Genomic DNA, 22,958 nt, shown 5'->3' on the forward strand with positions numbered 1-22,958 from the left:
GCAGCCCAAAACAGAGAGCCTTCTTCAGCTGCTACAATACAAACAAAAGCTCTTGTAAACTGTCGAAGCTTCCCTTGGGGAGAGCTGAGCAGCAGGAGTGTTGAAATCACAGCAAGAGGTTCACCCCAATTCCGTTTCTCCTATTGCTTTAAAAATGGCATTGATATTGTGCAGCAAATGTATTTTGTGCTTATTCTGGGCTCCTGTTCGATCAAAGGCTTCCCTGATTTAAATGAAAACTTTACCCTTCCACATTGGAAGCCGCATTGTGATTGACCCTACCTATCTTTCCAATGCCTTTGCTGTCACAGAGTTTCTGGACCTTCCTATTTTTGCTGCTTCTACTGCTGCTTTTTAATTTCTTACTCAGGCTTTCAGGTGTTCAGGACTCTCTTTTTATTGTGCATTGAAGCTATTATGCCTATTTTTTAAATCATGCCTGTATGTATTGCAGGTTAGAGATTCTTTATGCATAGGCTTTTATTTATTTGTTTGTTTGTTTGTTTATTTTATTGGAGTGTAGTTGATTTACAAAGTTAGTTTCAGGTGTACAACAGTGATTCAGTTACATATTTTTCAGCTTCTTTTCCATTATATGTTATTACAAAATCTAAATATAGTTCCCTGTGTTATACAGTAGGTCCTATTGTTTTTCCATTTTATATACAGTAGTGTGTATCTGTTAATCCCAAACTCCTAATTTATCCGTCCCCCACCCTTTCCCCTTTGGTAACCATAGTTTCTTTTCTCTGTCCAAGAGTCTGTTTTTGATTTGTAAATAAGATTTGTATCATTTTTTTTAGATTCCACATATAAGTATTACCATATGATGTATGTCTTTCTCTGTCTGACTTACTTTACTTAATATAACAATTTCTAGGCCCATCTATGTTGCTGCAAATGTCATTATTTAATTCCTTTTTATAACTTAATGTGAACATTCCTTTATATATACACGATATATATATGTATGTATATACATATATATGTATCTCACATCTTCTTTATCCAGTCATCTGTTGATAGACATTTAGTTTGCTTCCATGTCTTAGCTATTGTAAATAGTGCTACTATAAATATTAGGGTGCATGTGTCTTTTCGAATTAAGAGTTTTCTACAAATACATGCCCAAGAGTGGGATTGCTGGATCAAATGGTAACTCCTTTTTAGGTTTTTTAAGGAACCGTTAACTGTTCTCCATAGTGGCTTCACCTATTTACATTCCCACCAACAGTGCAAGAGGGTTCTCTTTTCTCCACGCTCTATCCAGCATTTATTATTTGTAGACTTTTTAATGATGGCCATTCTGACAGGTGTAGGTGATATCAGATTGTAGTTTTGATTTGTATGTCTCTAACAATCAGTGATGTTGAGCATCTTTTCATGTGTCTGTTGGTTATCTGGATGTCTTTGGAGAAATGTCTCTTTAGTCTTCTGCCCATTTTTGATTGGGTTGTTTGTTGGTTTGTTTTCTGATATTAAGCTGTATGCACTGTTGATATAGTTTAGAAATTAGTCCCTTGCCAGTCGCATCATTTGCAAATATTTTCTCCCTCTCCGTAGGTTGTCTTTTCATTTTGTTTATGGTTTCCTTTGCTGTGCAAAAGCCTTTAAGTTTAATTAGGTCCCATTTGTTTATTTTTGCATTTATTTTCATTACTCTAGAGCTGGTTCGAAAATAAATATTGCTACAATTGGTATCAAATATTGCTGCCTATGTTTTCCTCAGGAGTTATATAGTATCCAGTCTTTCATTTATATCCTGAATCCATTTTGAGTTTATTTTTGTATATAGTATTAGATAATGCTATAATTTCATTCTTTTACATGTAGCTGCCCAGTTTTCCCAGTACCATTTATTGAAGAGACTTGTTTTTTCTCCATTGTTTATTCTTGCCTGCTTTGTCGTAGATTAATTAACCATAAGTGCGAGGGTTTATTTCTGGACTTTCTGCCCTGTTCCATTGATTTATGTGTCTGTTTTTCTGCCAGTACCATACTGCTTTGATTACTTTAGCTTGGTAGGATAGTCTGATGGCAGGAAACATGATGCCCCAGCTCAGTTCTTCTTTCTCAAAATTGTTTTGGTTATTCAGGTGTTTTGTGTTTCCATACAAATTAAAATTGTTTCTGCTCCAGTTCTGTGAAAAATGCCAAGGCAGGGTTGTGAGGCAGGGATAAGTTAGGAGTTTGTGATTAAGGTTATGGTATATAAAATAGATAAAATACTATGTATAAAATAGGTAAATTACAAGGACCTACTATATAGCACAGGGAGCTACAGTCAATATATTTTAATAAAGTATAATGGAAAATAACCTGAAAAAATATGTATATATGTATGTATAACTAAATCACTTTGCTGTACACCTGAAACTAACACAACATTATAAATCAACTTTACTTCAATAAATTTTTTTAGAAATTAAGTTCAGTTAAATTAAATTAAAAAAAAAAGATTTGCTGGTTCACAATTTCAAGTGGGTTATGTTCCACTCAGAGAAAAATACAGAGGATACATACATATTCCTTCTTCCATTCTGGAAAAGAGTATTCTCTCACCTCCATTCTCCACTCCCATTCCTGCCTCTTTCTCTCTAGAACAATCTGATAAGTTCACACTCTTCTCTAACTCTCTGCTTGATTAAAATGTCACAAACCCCCAGGCACACTGTAAGTGTTATTTTAGCCTTTTGCAAATACATGTATTAGCACTTATCTCACTTTTTAGCAGTTACTTGCATATATTTCCGCCTCCGCCATATGATTTTGAGCTCTTAAAACACAGAAAGTTTTTCTCACTGACACAAGTAATTAGTGAAACAGCATTAAATGAGTGGATAAATAAATAAAAGAATGCTCAAGTGAATCAGTAAGGATGGAAATTCATTCTGAGGATAAAATTTACAAATGTGATTATATTATTACCATCCGTTTGCCACCACATACTTGTTATGTAAGTAGCACATTTTATCCCTATAGAATAAGTTTGATTTTAGTCAACACTTAAACACCTTTTTATTGTTAAGTCTTAAACTGATATTTTGAGTCTATATATTAAATAGCAATTACATAGTTCTATCATATTTTTCACTTCATAGTAATTTACTTACCAACCAACACAACTTTGCAGTAAGGCCAGAATTCACTTTAACAAATTAAGGAATCAAAGAATCTAGATCTTTCTTTATTGCATTCATGAAGTGCAACCCTATGGCCAAAACAAAACAAACAAAAACAAACATATAACCCCATAACAGACCACTTCAGATTTACTCATCTTAAACCAGCCCATGGTTGTAGGTTTGTTTTGTTTCACATAGATACATGTAACATTATAGAAAGAAGTAATAAGACTGCTACAATTATCAATACAACCAAATATATAACAAACTGCCTTACTATTTATACCAAGTTATTAACTTGAGTAAGTTATTTAACCTAATGTCAATTTCATTACCTATTAAATGGACATAAAAAGTCTCTATCTTAAGATGGGTCTTTCAAATGTGATTATGTATATTAAGCCTAGAGGAAAGTAAAAAGCAAAATACAAATATTATCCACTATTATTTTACATCTAATTTCTCACAGCAGTTATTTTGCTATTATTCACTTATTATCCAGTGATTTTATATATTTTTCAGGTTTTACTTTTGTTACATACCATGATAGATCTTATTATTGTTCCCCACTATTTGCAACCCCTTTCCTTGAAGGAGGTTTATGCATCCCATTTACTGACATGTGTCAAGCAGTGCATTTTTTGTTATCTAACCCCACCCCTTAACAACAGGTTTGGGCATGTGAATTGCCTTGGCCAATGAATGTGAATGAAAGTAACAGTGTGTCCTTTTACAGTAGAAAGTTTAAGAGCCATTATGTTCTTGTGTTGCCTTATTACTCTTTCCCCTATCTCATAATTAAAGCATACCCCATTGGGAATTGCTCATTCAGCATAATCCTGCAATACAAACAAACAAACAAGGGACAGTACTGCAACCACCAGTGACCCCTACATTTAACATAAGCAAGAAATAAACCCTTTTGCTTTAAGCTGTGGTGACACTGTAATTGGTCATCTGGACTAGCAATTGTTTGAGAATGAGTGATATGCTATTAATAATTATACCACGACTATAGGCATAAACATGAACAGTCTTTGGCAAACTAGAAGAATGTACACCTTAACTACATAAACAGTATGAAAGCTCTAAAAAGCATATTACAAAAAATTAAAAAAGTATTACTCCCAATCTTCTCCACCCTCCTACCCATTTCCAGTAATGCCTTATCATGATTTTGGTCTACCAACAGTATCTGTTAATATTATTTTGATCCTGTAAATAGATTTCTGTCTTGAGTACACTTATCATGGTTGATTTTCAATTCCTGTATATATTTCCCCCTCAAGTTAATTATCATTTTTAACCTTTTACTCACTTTTCTATGAACATAGCAATAATTCAGCTGCCAACCTTTTTCTAGTTGTCTGAATCTCTTGTCTTTATCCCTGTGCATAAAAATTGTGTCAATTTAATTTTTATAAGATCTTGAAAATTCTTAAAGCAATCTCAGAGGTTTTTGCTTTTTCTAAACTGAATTCCATGTCCTCTAGGCCTAGTATGCTTTTGTCATTAATCATTTTCCCTTCACCAGTATATCAGGTATTCCTTGGTTAATTTCTCTTGTGAAATGGAATCCTGTTGTATGGAGGGTTTTTTTCTGTCCAGGTTTACTCTGCTGTTTTAGCTGAAGCACATGAAATAGCTTCCTGGAAAAGATATTGGGAAATTTTTTGTAGAAATTTTGCATGTCTGAAAATATCTTCTTTCTAGCTTTAATCAGAATTGACATTAAGCTAAGCAAAGAATTTTAGTTAGATATCATTTTCCGTAAAATGTTTTCAAATTATTTTTCCATTGCATGAACTTGCAGTATTGTGTTGAGAACTTTAAAACCATTATTATTCCTGACATTTAGTATTTGAACTGTTTATTCCCTCCTCTCAGAAGCTGCAGAATCTTTGTCTCGAGAAAGATAAGATGCTGCATGCCTTGCTTTGAATGTATTTTTATTCATTGTTCTGGCCTGTTGTTGTGTCCTTTTAAATATTTATTTGATTTTCCCCCTCACCTATTTTCTCTTTTTTCTTGGCTAAGTAAGTCAAAGTTAATGGAAGCCAAACATAGTGATGGTTGAAGTCAGCCATTCTTATACCAAAGAATTTATCTTAACTGCTAATCCCCAGCCCTCTGGGGAGCCGGAACAGAGAGGACCTCTATGGTCTATTCTTTACCGCTTTATTGGAAAGAGACAATATGTGCTATTGTGTCTAGTTAAGTACAGGCAATTTATGAAGAGGATATCAAGCTCCAAACACTAGCAAAATGTCCCCCAGAGTGTGTTCAGCTCTGTCCACTGAGATAAGTTATTCCTCCATCTTTCTGGATGACACACTAAGGAAGGTGAGGTCAGTATTATTTAATCCAGTACTTTTGTATTATGGGGAGAAATGATTGTCCATTTCCTTAAAAAGAAGATTATTAGAAAGGCCCATGCTGCACAACAGATTTGAAGTTTGAAAAACAGCATCAGAACAAATAAGCAAATGTTAAAATATGGATAAAAGATCAAAACTCATGTTGGTGAACAGGAAATAATATTCAAACCAGAAATCTAGAATGAAAACTGTACCTGAATTTAACACAGAATTTCTTGGTTTTATTGTGCTTTTCTTTACTGCACTTTGCAGATACTATATATATATATATATATATTTTTTTTTTACAACTGTATAGTGAAGGTTTTTAAGAGTCATAAAATGATCTTTAACAAATTCACAGAATCGCTGTGAATGATGTGTTGAGGATATAGTGTAGAGAGAGCAAGCCTTGAGATAGAAATTTCAATTAGGTATATAATGTAATAATATAAATAAAGAATGATTGTAGCTAGGACCAGGGTGGCAGCTATGAAGATGTAGCAGGATATGTTTATCAGTTGGATGTGAAGTATGTGAAAGAGTCAGGGATAACTCCAAAATTTGTGACCTAGGCAATTGCAAAGATACAGTTACCATTTACTGCCTTAGTAAATACTATGGGAGAAGGTTGCTGGGGAGAAAGAAATCATGATTCTAAATTCACAATTACTGGAAACACTAAGGAAGAGTGGTGTTAACTACTGGACTTTCCACAGTCAGATATCTGAGCTGCTCAGAGCTGTTGAAATTTGCGTGGTTAGTATTACTACATTAACGAACATGACTGATGTGGCAAATGTATTAACTGTTTAAACAGGATGCCATTGATCAGTCATGATGGCATAAACCTGTATAGCATATATTGTTTGGGCCACAGGGTTAGCAGGAATGTCTCCCTAAAGTCTACTTTAAGAGTAAAATTACTTCTTTGGTCCATATTAATTGTTTAGAATTGGAGAGACCATTACTCTAACTCAAATCTTTATACCTCGATCATGAAATTCTTTTTTTATGTGTAGAATCAGAAATACAGACAATAGAAAATTAAGCAGAACAAATTTAAGGAAGAAATAAAATGTGCTTTAGATATGCACACTGATTAATTTATGAGTAGAATTAAGCTTTTCTTTTATTATTGTCTTCTTTTATCTGTGCACATAATATATACTGTTCAAAAGACTGAAATTTGTAAGAGTTACTTAACCTTTGTATAAATATCTTATAGTCTTCCTTACCAGGTAGCTGGCTTATTTATGCCCTAGATTTCCCAGTAATGATTCCTTGTGATTTAACTAGAAATTGTGTGACTGGCCTGCCCAAAGAGTAAATGTTTGTCATGACTAGAGGGAATGGACTCAAATGCATGATAGCAGGCAAGATGTTATTGGGAAATAAGGCAGTTTTTAGAGATAAGACTGAGTTCTCAATAGAGTATGTAGCCAAATTGTGGCTAAGCAGAAGGAAAACTCAAATGGGAAGTTCCATTATGGAGAAAGTTTTTGTTATAAATTCATTAGAAATGGTCAGGACCATACAGGAATACTAGTTCACCAAGGTTGGCCTCATATCTCCTGACGTTTTTGTGCAGAGGCAAGAATAGAACCTTCCATGAGCATTCTCCTATTGCAAAGGAATTTTCTCCGAAGGTTGCATGACCAGAGTAACAGATAGGATTTTGTCTCTTGCAAATCTCTGAAATAAAGTAATATAAAAATATTAGCTGTAACTAATACTATTATTGTTATTAATGTTCCATCAAAGTGGAAAAGACATTCATATGTGCAAAAGACTTATGGGAAAAGCTAGATATTTTACTTAATTTATGATTCCAATGGTACTCCAAAACATGATATAAGAAATCTGGTTTTGATCATTCCAAGAACTCTAGAAAGCTTAATAGGAGAGAAAACTTTTCTTTTCTCCCTTCCTTTCTTAGGATGAGCTTGCTGTACCTTCAGTCATTTATTCAATTATTCACATATTCAAAAGACATTTATTATACAATAATTATGTGTCAAGCACTATTAGCTATCAGTGAAACAAAAGCATTTCTTAAAGAGAGAGCCTGAGGTTACACTCTGGGATGTAATTTCCCCAAACAGAGTAGATTGGGTGGAGAACTAAGAAGATCAGCCGTCTTTTGCAGAAATGTGCATGGTTAATCAGAGTTGCTCTATTCCTTCAAAATATTTATGGGCATCACACAATACAAGCAACAGACAAGGTCTAACCAAGCACCCTCCCACCCCCTGCTCCCATTGTACTTCTAGCCTTGATAATAAACATTGGCAATGAGATGATATTCCAATGTATGCAAATGTTTGTATTTTCCAGGAAGGACCTAAACAAAATGGCAAATACCAAAATTTTTATTTTGTTATTCTCCCAGTTCCTTTCCTTTGGAACAACTACTATAGCCCAAATTTTATTTCCCTCTATCCTGTAGGTGCTGGTTTCCTTCAAGCTAAATAAATTCATTATCTCAAGTGCCCACGTTGTGGTGCCTCCCTTTGACACTTCCTTTCAGAATTTTAATCTTGCGTTGTTACTTATTCCTCTCTGAAAAACATGTTTCCTTCCTCATAATGACTGCTTTAGATATTAGATCATGTAATTAAGTTAAACCATTTTTAGTGTAGTAATTTGCTAGTCTGGGTGATCAAGAAGTCAGCTGGAAAGTTTAAAATGAGTAAAATTATTATATATTCCCAGCATCCACCTCAGCAGTTATTATACAGACCTCTGAAGATGGGTCTTAGGAAATCAGAGATAAAAAATGTTTCCTAATGCAGCCTAGCCCATATATTGATTTTGGGGTGTATCTGCTTTACCATTATGGAGTGACAGCAGAAGCAGGGATGTCAGAGTGAAGCTGAAGGGCAGAGTAAGAAGGAAAAATACTCAGTTTAAGTTGTTTGTTACATTTTGGTATCTTCCCTTTACTCAAATCTTCAGTAAGTTGGCTGTACGCACACATACCGTCTGAAGAAATCAAGGAAAGGACAGACCCTGTTTTACTTTTGGGGCTACAGACTTGGGGAATCAGAGTCATTTTGGATAGCATGACAGACCCCCTTCTGCCATACGTGTCAATTACTGTGCCTCTTAGTTTACTACTAGTGTAGGCAGTTGGCCCACTAACAAAACATAGCTTTCTCTAATCTGCTGAAAGACATCTCCAAGGAGCATGGAAAATGTTGAAATAATTGTTAGGGGGTGTGTGTGTGTAGTGGGGAGGGTATCCAAGAATGCATAGGACTATATATAGCAGGCTGTGTTACCACATACTCCATGACGCAATGAATTATACCACTCTTTTCTGGAAATTTGTCCAGCCCTGGGTGAGGAGTGCTTGCTGGGGCAGAATCCAGGACTAGAAGGAGTCAGAAATGCTCATCTTTTTGTTAGGTTATAGGAAAGCAAGATTTCCTAGACAGAACGTACCCCTGTGCTACCGAGGACTTGGTGACATGCAATTTTTCCGTTGGCTGTTAGAAATGTACCAATGCTGGGTCAGGAGTGCCTACAGGGATGAACCCTGGATGTTTAGAAGAGGAAATGCCCATCCTTTAGTTATGATGGGTAAAAATCTGAAATTCCGAGATAAAATGCAATTGCATTATTTCAGTTATATAATTTTTCCCAGATTTTAACATATCTAAATTCACTATAATTCTTGCCATCCAGGAGCAGGTAGGCTGTAGAGTTTATTGCCTATCCCTGTGTATCAGGAATTATAGAATAGTGTCAGCTGCTTGGACAGTAATCCTAAAGAAAATAGTGCAGCATTCCATTAAGACATAATAAATCACCAATGCTTGTGTCACCGCAGAGGATGATTCTCTGTGGGGAGGAAAGAAAAACTTACTGATGATCCCAAGTGGTCCATCAAAAGGTCCAAAAGGTGGACTCTGTATGTAAAGAAATTTTTGTTCTAGAGTCATTTAATCAATTACTATCTTTTTTTTATGATTGCACAAGAGTGATATATAAGAAGAGAGATTTCAGTAAGAGTGAAATAAAAACTGTAAGTGATATAAAATGCTGTGTCGGTGTTAAATTGGCAGAGATTTTCACCCTTTTAATTTAGTGGTATGTATAATAATTGCACATGTATTATAGATAGGGTCTTAGATCTAATAACTTTCACTATTCTGAGAATTTGGCCCCGGTCAAGCAGAAGTTAAAGCTTATCTAGAGCTACTGAGTACACAATAGGAGAGATTAATCTCAACCATTTCAAAGAAAGCAGGAATCCTTGCAGGAGGACTTAAAGGAGCCAGGGTAATAATCTAATTTCTTAATATCTGTGTATAGAACCAGGCCCTATACACTGCCTAGTCAGCCTTGTTACCCGTCAGGCACGATCCCTTATGCTGAAGGTACGGTGGCAATAACAGCTATTTATCTCCCAATTAGCCTGTGCCTACCAGATACTCTCTCTGATGCATAGAAATTTTTCTGGCACAGTAAATTCTGCTCTAGAGAAGACTTCACTAGAGTTGAGATTTAGTGTGAAGAACTAACACTCTGTTAGGAAGAGTGAGTGACATCCCCCTGTCTATGCACTTGAATGTAATTCACCACCAACTAGAAGACAGACGAAGTACTAGGACTGTGAGTCAGAGGGGAAAGATGCAGAAATGAATGTTTTAGAGTGACCCAGTTCTCCATCTTCCCTCAGCTTCAGAACTTATTCCAAATTCAGACCACCTTAAGCGAAGCAGAACACCTAGAGAGGGCTTCATAGAATTGGAAAGGAAATATCTAGGAGAAAGAGATAACATAGTGTAACATAATATAATGCATAGCATAGTATAACATAGTGTAATATGTAACAGAATAGCATAGCATAACAGAGCATAACGTATAATATAACATGAAATAACATATGATAACATGAATGCATCCCCTCTGGAGGATAAAAACATTTACTTCTTATTTAACTTCATTCTCCCTGGGCCACATGGGGAAAATACCATCTTCATTGTTCACCATTATTTGATATATAGCATCGACCATCCTCAGAAAACTGGTCGAGGAGAAAATCTTTCAGCTGCATGGTATTTTAAGTACAAAATGAATGTATTTTGTCATGACTACATCATATTTAGGAAACAGAGATAGTTTTTACAGGGTCCACAGAATTTTAGTAGAGGAGTATAATAGCTGGTTGAAAAAGTATTAATTAGTTTTAATAATTATTATATTATTACATTTTAAAATTCTTATAAAATATAATTATAAAAATTATTTAAAGTGTTATTTAATTACCTAGCACTGTAGTTCCGTTTGGGAAGTTTGTTTTTAAAAGACTATATTGAATAAAGTTAATGGGAATACTGAAGATAAAGCCAACTAATTTGGTGGCCTGTAAACACTTGCAAATTGTGGGCAATGAACCTTGAAGAACTAAGCTTTTAAATCTTTAAAATGTATTCTTATGGAAACACCCATATTGGGTTTTCATACCTATTGTGAGGTCAACTATATAAGTTTTGTTTTATTTTTTGTTTGCTTGCTTGTTATTTTGATGATGGTGTAGAAATTGAATAATGTGGGCCATGTTTCACACCTAGGACAGTGTTTCCCCAAACAGGAACAAACTGTTAGGAATGGTAAGATGATCCAAAAAGCAGTAGAATCCAGTGGTGACAATGAAGAAATGAAGCCAACCTCCCACCTCAGACCACAAACCACGGAGATGACAGGACCATGCAAATCTCAGACATAGGTGGAAGAGGTGCTTCAGTTGATACTTGTCTTATCTTGAGATAGTAGCAATCTTACCAAACATGACTTTTAGGAAACAACAAACTCTACAGCAACCATAAAAAATTTACTAGATATTGTATGATTTAGGCTTTTTTTTTTTCCTTTTAAGGCAATTGCACTTTGAATAAAAGAAGTTCTGAGAAATTCTCTGAACACAATCCAGCACAACTGACATGTAGCTGTGAATCTAAATAAAACAATCAATACAAATAAATTCCCACTTTATTAATTCTCCTTAACATTATAAGTTTTTTTTTATTTTAAAAGAACAATTCTTTTGAAATTTCCCTATTTCAAATTTTATTTCCTTTATTATGAGATTTAACATAATTTGGAGAGTCTATTTTTGTAGAATTTTCCTATAACACTTTTTATTATCCACTTAAAATCTTTGACCTTGTGATAAATTCACCATCTTGTCTAATAGAAGTATCATGGACTTCAAGTCTTATTTGAAGAAATAGCTTTAAGCTTTAAAAATAGAGATTAAGTTCTGTTTACAGAAGTCTAGCTAATTCCTGAGAATCTCTAAATTTCAATAGCAAAAAATTATTCTGATTTACAGTCTTTTCATCATCCATTTCAGGTTTGACAGGTAGACAAAATAAATGAAAACAAAATTTTATGAAATTATAATAAAATTATTCTAACGTCTCATCTCAGAAAGGAATCATTGAAAGTCATTTAAAAGCAATTCAGTTACATCCGCTGTTTCTCCAATTGCAGATATGCTTTAGTGTTGATGACAATAAAAAGTTTAAGCAATTCAAGCAATTTTCAAACATATTTTTCTTCTTCTTTTGAGGTCTATATAATCCTTCTCCCTTATTAAGAGGATTAAATTTCATCTCTTTATTTGCTCTCTCTTTGTGCAATACAGAGTAAGTCCATCTTTTCCAAGTGAAATAGTGACCTCAAGACTGACATTCATTTCATATCAGTTTGTAGCAAGATTCTAACATTTACCAGGTTGAAAGGTGTTTCTTGAAGGCCGAGGTTTAGGAACAGTTCATGAATACACGTGAGTGAGGAAGTGCAGCTTCCAGTAATGTTCCTGGAGCTGGTCACGGAGATTCTTCTTCAGTCTCTTAGGTTTAGGTCCATAATTGTAGTCAAGGCATTAATGTTCTTGATTATTGATTGATCAATTGATTGGCAGAGGTGGGGTGAAATCATATCTAAGAGATTTGCCAATTTTAAACAAATGAAAATCCACAGTTCATGGAAAGAAAATTATTTTGAGCTATGAAAGACTCTGCTAACCAAAATATATCTCTTGTATTATTATCCACGTAATTACAGAAATAGTGAGCTGAATAATTGGCATCAGAGAATATGGCTTCAAGTTCCTACTCCACCGTTTACAAGTTTTTGTGATCTAGGGCAAGTTACTTAACTCTCTAAGCTATGTTTTCTCATCTGTAAAATTAGAATACTCACAGGTTGCAGTGAGCCTTGAAGAGAGGAGTGCCAGCTATTATCATTACTGCACTATAAAGATGTCCCAAATATAGAAGTAATATGCTTCAGGGTTGTGTGACTCACTTTGACTCTGAGAGATAACCATCCAGATGCATGCAGAATCCCAGGATATTCAGAGAGATGGGTATTTGGTGATGTGTGCTTGGAGGGTACTCTGGCCTGAAGGCAAGTGCAGGGGTACTTTTCTGGCATGAATGGTCATAAAATTCTTAAATCTGCCATTAGGAAAAAGGACTGAAACTTTTGAGGCCCCAAGTCTCTTCAAGGAGCTAGGCTCAGACCTCATTTCTCTACAGGTCTATAAGCTCTTCTGTTCTTGGAAATGTTATGTCAAACTCTTAGACTAACTGTACATAGGTAGACTGTATAGATGACTCCTCTTACTGGTCTACCCCTCTTAAATCCCATAACCAAAATATATCACATCCTGAAGTCAGTGACTATCGTATATTTTAGTTTATCCTTTGCTGCCCAAATTTGAGAATACTGAGATTAACCTATAGAACACATTTTTTCCTATTGTTTTTTATTCATCTAAATGAATGTGCTTTGGATGTTTCATCCCACTGAGAACAAGCCAGATGGGGGAAAAAAGTAATTTTCTTCCCAGGACTTACATCTGGAATGATATAAGACCAAGTATGTAATGGAAAAAAAAAAAGGAAAATGGAAAGCATTTTTTCAAGAAACACTTGAGCGTGGGCTATATAGATAATGTTCACAGAAAACATGATCCCCAAAAAAGAGAATACCATCAGCTTCAATCAGATAGTTGAAAATACAGGAAAAGAACTTCAGGAAAGAAATTTAATAATTCTAAGCTGGTAGAAACATAAATAAATGTAAATGTTCCTGATCAAGTTCTGCCTGGGTTTTGGCTGTCCCTTTTTGATAGTGAATATTTTCCATCACCTCATAGTATTTTTCATACTCATAGAACTACTTAATGAAGTTTCTAATATTTTAGTGATAGTCAAGATTGGAATAGTCCAAATACCACCTTGATCATCAAACATTGTTAAGTGCTTGTGGCTATAGTGTCAAAGGGCTGGGCCCCGAAACATTTACATCGTTCAGAGCACCAAGGCAAAGAAAACCTGTGCATGGGGAAATTAGTGTGTGTTGTGTTATATGTCCAGAATCCCTCGTCTGCAATTCCAGGATCCAAAGAGCTCTGATAACCAAAAAGTTTTTTGTATAATGACAAAACTAGACCTATACTGATGTATGATTACTTATTGAATTTTTTCTTATTTAAATCAGATATTTATATTGTTTATATATTTTGAAGTATTAACATATCTGAATAGGGGGAGCTGTTGCAGGCCCCACTGAATGTTAGCATAATACAAGATACATGCAGACTGTTAACTTTAAAAAATTCAAACGAAGTCCCAATTTTGGAATACATCTGGCCTCTGAGGTTTGGATAAGGAATTGTAGATCTGACCATATTTCATGAGCAATATATTTCTATCACTCTAGCACTTCTGTTTTAAGTCATATGATTTATATTAGGAAATTTATTCCTTAACATATGCTTATTTTGATTTCAAGTAATGAATATTTATTTACATAGTAATTATAAAAATTAAATCCTTTGGTTTCCTCCTACCAATTTAATTACAAGCTCCTCTAGGCTAGTTTCTAATAGCTTTATAATATTTTCTTTATCTACAAAGTCATGTATCCAAATGAAAGATTACATTGAAACCATTATCTAGTTCTAAGTAATTTTAATCACAAGATATATTTTAACTTTTTTACTAATTGTCTTAACTAAAATGAGAAAATGTTATATGTATTTGCACAATTTATTTGATTGTGCTTTGTACACAACATAGAGGTCTATAAGCATAAAATTATGATAACTATTATTATGATAATGAGTTTATATAAAAGCAACAACTCACACTCCTTTATTTTGAATTTAGCATAATATTTCAGAAGAAATTTTGAAAGGAATGATTGATCAGGAATGTTTTTATGACAACTAAGACTGCTCTCATTTCAAGAGAAATCTTTAAGTCATGGGTTATAACCAGAAAACTGAAAGTGCAGTAATTCTGAAAGTTCAAGCGACCCTCTTTCAGGAGGAAAATTATTTCATTGCTTTCCAGAAATACATAGCTTGATTGGTTATATTATCTTTAGTAATAAAAAAATTGTCATCTTCCTCCTCATTTTGCTTGTTTTGTATGTTTGGCTAAGGAATTAATGTATAAAACCTGAGTTATCACTTCTTTTTTAGGTCGGCACCATGTTGATGATACACAAATTTGAATTCAATGTCACAATTATGAAGGACATAATTAAGGCAAGTGGAAAATAAAAATTGACTTAATTTTCTCAGAAATACCAGGTCACAGAAATTGTGACAGATGCAGCTGTGCTGATGCATATTTTTAGTATTCTCCTTATTGTCTCCTGTTCACTGAAACATCTGCTTCATTTTCCAAACTAGTAAAAAGTCTTCAAGCCCTAATAGACTCCACACTGAGTTTTATGGATTGTATTAGTTGAGTTCTTCTTTTCCCTTATTCATCAGAGGAACATGTTTCTCATAAATCAATATTTAACTAGACAACTTGCTAGAAAGATTGTTGAAATTCTTGTTTATAAATCTCTCATTTATTTGAAAGGATTCTTTTCTTTTTAAGTTTAAAACTACTTGTACCAAAAAAATCCATTTAGCAGAATAATAAGATGTATAAAGGAGTAGGCTCTTCAAAATTAAAGAATAATGTGTCAGTGTTAAAGTTCAGTGAACTGCTGTGTATGTGAGTACCTGTGTATGCGTTTCATATCTCAGTGCATGTGAAAATACAGAATCTCCATGAAAATATAAACTATATATTTATTTAATTAAGAATGCTTACTAAGTTTTTTCTATAATAACAGTAGATGAGTATTTGTGGAATTGTGGAGTTTCTCATAATATTACACCTCATTGTGATACATTGAGTACCTAGTTGGTTGATATTACTTTTGAAAGTACACAAGTCCACAAAGCTTTAAAAGATCATACCAATTAAATGAAAAAGGATGAAGAGTGAGCAGCCAATAGAAAATCATATCTATGTATATGTATATATATATATGTATATTCACACACATTTTATCTTTTTAACGAGGTAAAACAGTTATGACAAGAAAACGTATTCAAATTTATTGTAAAACTTTCCTGAAATGTACAGAGACTTTATTCTATCATGAAAAGGTCCACCTCCTTGAATATCAATATATTTAAATGGAGATTTAGTCATACCCAGTGACTATGAGAATTCTATAGATACATAAAATAGTCTATATAATTGTGTGCATAGGTCTCCTATGAAAGAAAAAGAAAATAGAACTCACTTAATCTCACCTCTCATTGTGAGAAGTAAATAGTTGTATGTAAAGAGTGGGATAAACATCATTTCCCATGAAATGTTCTCCATTTTGAAGAAGCCAGGAGAGTTTGGTGGCTTGATCACTCCTCAGGTTCTAGGTGGCATTGATACCAATCCTGTTGCCGATATGACTGTTACTATGCAGGGTCAGCGGTGTGCACATCACTGCACTGGCTGATTAGTCAGCCCTCTGGCTGATACCCTTCTGGGGATAGCGATTGTTTCTGAGGTGGGGTTGTGAACTACATGGCAAGTCAGAATGATGCTCAAGACTTTCGTATAATGACTAGTAACAGTTGAAAAAAAGGGTAAGTTTGCTTTGGACAGTGAGATGTACAGAAAAGTACCAAAGTGATAGAATAAGGCCATCAAAAAATTAAAACTGGAGCATAACCAAAAAACAGTTTATCTGAAAAATTATGCAAAATTATAAAGCTTTTTTAAGATTGTGTCAAATATAAGGCAAAGTAAGGTTTTTTTTTCTGTTTTTCATATAATTGGTTCTGAGATGTAAAATTGTGCTATTAGTCAGAGAATGGAAAGGGGACTTCTAATTTTTCATATCAGTTTATACCAAACATGTATTACTTAATAATAATTTTAAATAAAAATTTAATGTATGCAGTTATTTTCTTAAAAGGTGACAGTCTTCCTTGAATCTACATCCTTATGCCTCACCATCATGAGGAATTTTCACAAATACATTTTAAAAGGCCAGACTATATTGCAAACCTGCCAGTTTTTAAAGAGCGCATACTAGCTTTGTATTGCTGGGTCTCTTGTTGAATCTTGCTGGCCCTCAGTTTATTCACCTGAAAATGGATAAAAATAGTACCTGCTATGGTTTGACTGTGTCTCCCTCAAAATTCACATGTTTAAATCCTAACTCCCAAAGGTGATGATGGTATTAGTACATGAAACCTTCAGGAGGCTTGTAAATCCTGAGAGTGGAGCCCTCAGGAACAGGATTGATGCCCTTATAAACGGGGCTCCAGAGAGCACCTGCTGCCATCTGAGGACACAGGTGGAAGTATGTGACCCAGACTAGAGCTTTCTCTTGACCACGCTGGGACCCTGATCTCAGACATCCAGCCTCCAGGGCTCTGAGCAGTAAATGCCAGCTGTTTATGAGTCCGCTCAGTCTGTGGTATTTCATTATAGCAGACTGAATGGACCAAGACAATTCCACCTCAGTAGGGTTGTGTAATGATTCAGTGAATAATGTGATATGTCTATCTATCATCCTCAAAACAACCTTGACCTGTAGGAATCATTCAGTAAAAGCATTGGAATAGCCCTTTCTTGCAGAGAGAATACATGATCTTTACATTTGTTCTATTAATAATGTAGAATTGCATCACAAGTGTAATTGTATGGAAAACTGCTAGCTACTGGATGGATGAATTACTTCAATTTCTTACCTCAAATTTCAGGAGAGAGTACTTATTTTAGAAACACCTTTTTTCTGTCTAAATACTCCTAAATTTATTACCTAGTGTTTTGAGAAAAATGTTTTAGTTCAAATATCAAAGGAGAGCTGTAAGATGCTCTCTGCTTTCAAACCCAGCTCACTAAGATTGGAATGTAGCAGCAATTGGGATTCAGATGTTTCAAAAGGATTTGACATTTTAGTGCACAATTTTTACTTTAGAAAATTTATATTGGCATACTAAGCTAAAAAAAAGTCCTCAGAGCAAGCATATATGCTTGATAAAAATCTTAACAGATACTGTCTACATTTATATCTAAATTTTTATTAAAAAATAAGTAATATATATAACATCTACACCTGTTTATATGTAAATGAAAGAGAAAAAGGAAGAGAGACATTTAAACAAATCAAATAGTTTTATGAAGTCATAATTTATGCAATGCAAGCTTTGAAATAAACTGTATTATAATGTTAAGCTAATATACTATATTTTAAATAACCATTTTAATAATAATGCTAGAATTTGTTTACTAAAAATTGAATTATCTGAACATCTGGATATGGCAGTCAGAGTTTTCAGCCTTACAGTATTTCCTAGATGATACCTGGGTTTAATATTTGTAAAATACAGGTATAAAAGTGTGTGTGTGTGTGTGTATAAAACAGCAAGCAGTTTACAGTGTGGGTTCCAGAATGATTATCTTAGGATCTAATTTCAAGTTCTGGTACACAACTTATTTGCTGTATCACTTTGGGCATGTTGCTAGCCTCTGTAGCCACGTTTTCCAAATCTGTAAAATGAGGCTAATCATAGTATTTAATCATATTGTATTCAGATATTTAATTTAAATACATAAGTAACATACTTAAGAGTGGCTTGCTTGTAGTGATCATCCAGTAATGCTATCATTATTGTTGTGGTTGCTATTAGTATTATTATAAAAGCATACAGAGCATAGAGAAGAGTCTCAAAGAATTTATCCTTAATATTTTAACATAAGTTATCAGTGGAGTGTTAAATAAAGGAATGGGGCAAGGAAGCTGAAAGTAGGCAAAAAGGAAAAGAAAGAACATAAAAAGCCCTGCCCACCTAGGCTGTACATAAAATAGGACACCTGGTCAAATTGGAATTTCAAATAAACAAGGAATAATATTTTAGTGTAAGTATGCTCCATGCAATATTTGGGACACACATATACTAAACATGTATTTTTGTTTTTCTGAAATTTAAATTTAATGGAGTGTTCCATATTTATTTTTTAATTGTTTATGCCAAATCTTGCAACCTTATGACAGCCCTAAGGAAAAAAATCACACAGCACGTATGAAATAATTCAATTTACAGCAAATAATATAACTGTATACATGCATTTTGTGCACATATATAAATTAGATTTTTCAAGTCTTTATTAATTGGTAGGAATTTGCATTATATATATATATCAAGAAAAAAGTACAGTATGATCTGTAGCATGATTCTGTTGTAGTAAAATGAAACAACCATTAAGCTGTAATATGTGTGTATATATATTTACATATTTGTAATGTAATATGACATGCAATATTTATGTATTTGGAATATATGTATATATATATATTTCTTACAGGGAAGTAAGTTTAAAGAAAAGGAAATATTCTGTGAGGTGCAGAATACATTCATAAATGAATCTCAGAATTGAAGATGTATTAGTTTTTTAGAGTGCAGTTGGGAAGAGTTCGGCTGAATTGGGCATTCCCTAAAGCTCATCGTTCACATCTATTAATAAGGTGTTTAATGAATACTAGATCTGAAACATATACATTTTTTATACCTAGATATAGGTATTTGATTATGTAAGTATAGTTGATTTAATGTGATCTTCACATTAAACTTCCTCTTTACATTTAAAGATGTATGGGCTAACACAGTATCACAATTTGGGTGTCTTTTTGAACTTATGAACTAGGAAAAGGGACTAATTCACATCAGCCAGTGCAGGTGAACAGCTGAGAATTTCACATATGCATCATATATTCAAATTGATATAAAATTTTTGTGATGACCTTTGAGACCAGCATTAGGTAAAGCCCTGTTGAATCAACTACAACTATCTTATGAGGAATTCAGATATTGTCTTAGATTAGTCTTCCATTAAGATTTTATTTTTGAAGAAAATGCACTTCCAGTTTCCTCCATATAACCAACAATTCTTTGCTTACTAGATTCTGATTCTATAATTCATTATAATTTCTGCTCTTTTCTGTTACTTTCCCTCACTTTAATATACAAAATTAACACAAATCAAATAAGTGAAGGTAAAAATCTAATTTTACTTACATGATATTTGACTGCTACCATCAGTAATTTCACTGGCTCTTCTATAAGTTTATAACATTAACATAATTATTCTAATTGCATGAGCAACTTTAATTGTTAGTTGGCATCTCTTCTTGGTGTAATTATATGGAAAAGCTATATTAGATAATCAAAACAATTAAAATGGTTGATGTAATTCTTGAAGAATAGAAATTAGTCTTCAGAATTTTAAGCAAAGATTAATTTATGTTTCCAGGATAATTTTTAAAAGGAGTCTTTTATGTGACTATGCACATCACCTCCCACCCCCTGTAAAAAAAGAAAGAAAGAAAGCAAAAGAAAAAAACAAAGAGCTGTTTTTATTCTGTCTCATCATCAAAAATATAAAGTATCCTAGTTTTCATACACAAAGATGGAACTAGTGACCTGTAATAAGTAAAGCACATGGTTTGAATTATTTTTCTAAAGTAGTCATTTTAGAGATGCAATCTCACACTTTAATTTTGTCACTATTGCAGTTAATGATACACAGCAGTGGTGATTTACCAAGGTGAGAAGTCAATCTGTGGTCACTTAAGTGGAACTGAGCTAACTGTAAGATCTATATCTATAACCTCATTAGTATTCTGCCCTGATCAATTAAACTAACTAAATTCAGGAGAGATGTAATTATTAGCATCATCAACGTGTTGACAGAAACAATTAATATTTACTGAATGTTTTCAGTGTTCTCTGAGATAGGACACAACTACTAAAACAAACAAAAAATCAGTTTAAGCATTTGCAAATCACTCCTACAATTATTTTGCCTATAAGATGGCTTCTAACTGCTTTACCTTAATGTTTCTTAATTTAGCATTATGTGGACATGAATAACGGGAAATGGGTCTCTATTTACCTTATAAAATATTTGTTCTCAGCAAATCCATGTACTTTGCCACAGATGTCCTGTCTTTTCTAACTCTAATCTTTTGGCCAACCCACTTATATTTTGGTTTTAATAAACACTCATTCAAGTTTCAAACTATATGAAAAAAAAAAGGTAAAAACAGAAATTTTTTCTTAAGTTCAGCAATATTTCATGGAATCCAAGAGCCGAAAGAGTAGTAGACCTTGCAGTTCTGGAAGAGCGAAGTCAGTTACATAAGGTGATCTCCCTCCTCCGACTCCGGAATCCATCTTCACAACTCGTTTCTACCACTTCCACTTCCTTTTGTGACTGTCTTCTCTGTTTCTTTAGCTCATCTCAAATTTAGATCATAGTTTTTCGGGTTTTTTTTTTTTAATCAGAATGTGAAAACTTTATTCTGTTTGAATGTAAAAGTTTTAGCTGAGCTCACATGTGCCCTGGAGCTTTGCTTTCCCTAATCCAGTAATTCCAGTTACGTTGATCATGTGGTCAATGAGCCATGGGGAGAAGTTCCCTCAGTTCACAACTATGGACTGAATTGCAGAAAACTAAGGGGAGACTGGTGCTAGCTAAATTTGATAAGTAGTCTTTTTGACCATGTTAAGAATTTTGGCCTTCATCCCAAAGTCAGAGAGTAGATTTATTCTTCATGCAAATATCACCTTTGCATTTTGTAAAGGTAATTCTGACTGCAGTGTTGAGGGTGAATTTGAGGGGAATAAATAGCATATTGAGACCAATAAAGAAGCTACTGCAGTACCTCAGCCAAGTGTTGGTGATAGTATGGGCCAGAGCAGCAAAAGCAGAAGTAGAGAAAAATGGGAAAATTTGAGAGAGATTTAGAGTCAACATCATCAAGGACAAATGGTGGATTAGAATTTGGGTTAGGGACACGAAGTGGGGCAGTGAAGGAAAGGCATGTGTCCTAGCTGTCTGATTCAGGAGAAGAGATGATACTGCTCTCAGACAGAAATGCTAGAAGAAACCATTCTCAGACACCTGAAGAAGAGTTATGCACTGTAGTTTAAACTTTATTTAAAACTCCTAGAAGAGTATCTATTACCTAGTGCAGCCCTAGATCCTGGGAAATTACATTATGACTCAAAATTCACCAAGAAGTTTTGAGTTAAACAAGTATTTTAATCACCGTGTATGTATGAGGAATTAAACTTTGAAAATCTGAATGTTACTATAAGAGAATGTGGTAGGTTGAATGATTCCCCACCCCCAAAGTTAGCCACATCCTCATGCCTGAAAACTGTGACTGTTAATTTAACTAACAGATGCTTTGCAGATGTGATAAATTAACTACCTTTAGATGGGGAGATTGCCCTGGATTATCCCAGTAGACCTTAAATACAATCACATGTCTCTTCATAAGAGGGAGGCAGAGAAAGATCTGACAGGTGGAAGAGAAGGCAGTGACAACAGAGGCTGAAATTTGAGAGATGAGACCACTAGCCAAGGAATGTGATAGCCACCAGGAGAAAGATGAGGTAAGGGAGGAATTCCCCGCTTCCTCCAGTAGTGTGGCCCTGCTGATACCTTGATTTTAGCCCAGTGATATTGATTATACACTTCTGGCCTTCAGGACTGTGACGTAATATATTTCCCTTGTCTTAAGCCACCAAGTTTGTGATAATTTGTTACAGCAACCATAAGAAACTAATAGAAGGTGCTTTTTCAAAATTGCTTTTATATTTAAAATATATCCCTATGACATAAATGTTCTCTGATGAAGCATCTAGAAACATTTTATTCAAGCTAGGATATCCTGTTTCACTGACAGGTATCTGCAGTTCTTGTGTACTGCATATAGCCAAAAAATAACTGGTGTCTGCTCTCCAGCTAGGATTTAATCCCAGTAAATTGCAGATACATATTTGTAGAATTTACAGGCCTAACCACCATATCAGCATCGTGTTGAAATTAAAATAGTGTATTTCTAGGAAAAATGATCTGAGTGAATATTTTAAAATATTTTTCTAATGAGGGCAAATTTTATTGAAATTTATGTGCATAATTTAACCTAAATTGTTTTGGCAGCCACTTGAATAATTAATTGCACTCTTCTATTAACGTTACTGACATAGACCTAGCTCCAACACCTCAAATGCAGAAGCATTGCTCTTAGAACTATAATTCCAAACTTCTCCTTTACTGTTCTGGATTTCTTCTAAGTA

The 22,958-nt window shown here is 34.0% G+C and overlaps 1 long non-coding RNA gene across 1 annotated transcript in view; it reads left to right on the plus strand.

Moving 5' to 3' along the window:
• The window catches only part of LOC140695637 (uncharacterized), a 321,128-nt gene that overhangs the window by 256,731 nt on the left and 41,439 nt on the right, over window positions 1-22,958 (plus strand). The window contains exon 4 of the long non-coding RNA XR_012071341.1: window positions 14,994-15,059. This is a non-coding gene — a long non-coding RNA (uncharacterized lncRNA). The remainder of the gene's footprint in view (window positions 1-14,993; window positions 15,060-22,958) is intronic.

The sequence above is a fragment of the Vicugna pacos genome, chromosome 3, assembly GCF_048564905.1.
Source record: "Vicugna pacos chromosome 3, VicPac4, whole genome shotgun sequence".
NCBI classification, from domain to species: domain Eukaryota; kingdom Metazoa; phylum Chordata; class Mammalia; order Artiodactyla; family Camelidae; genus Vicugna; species Vicugna pacos.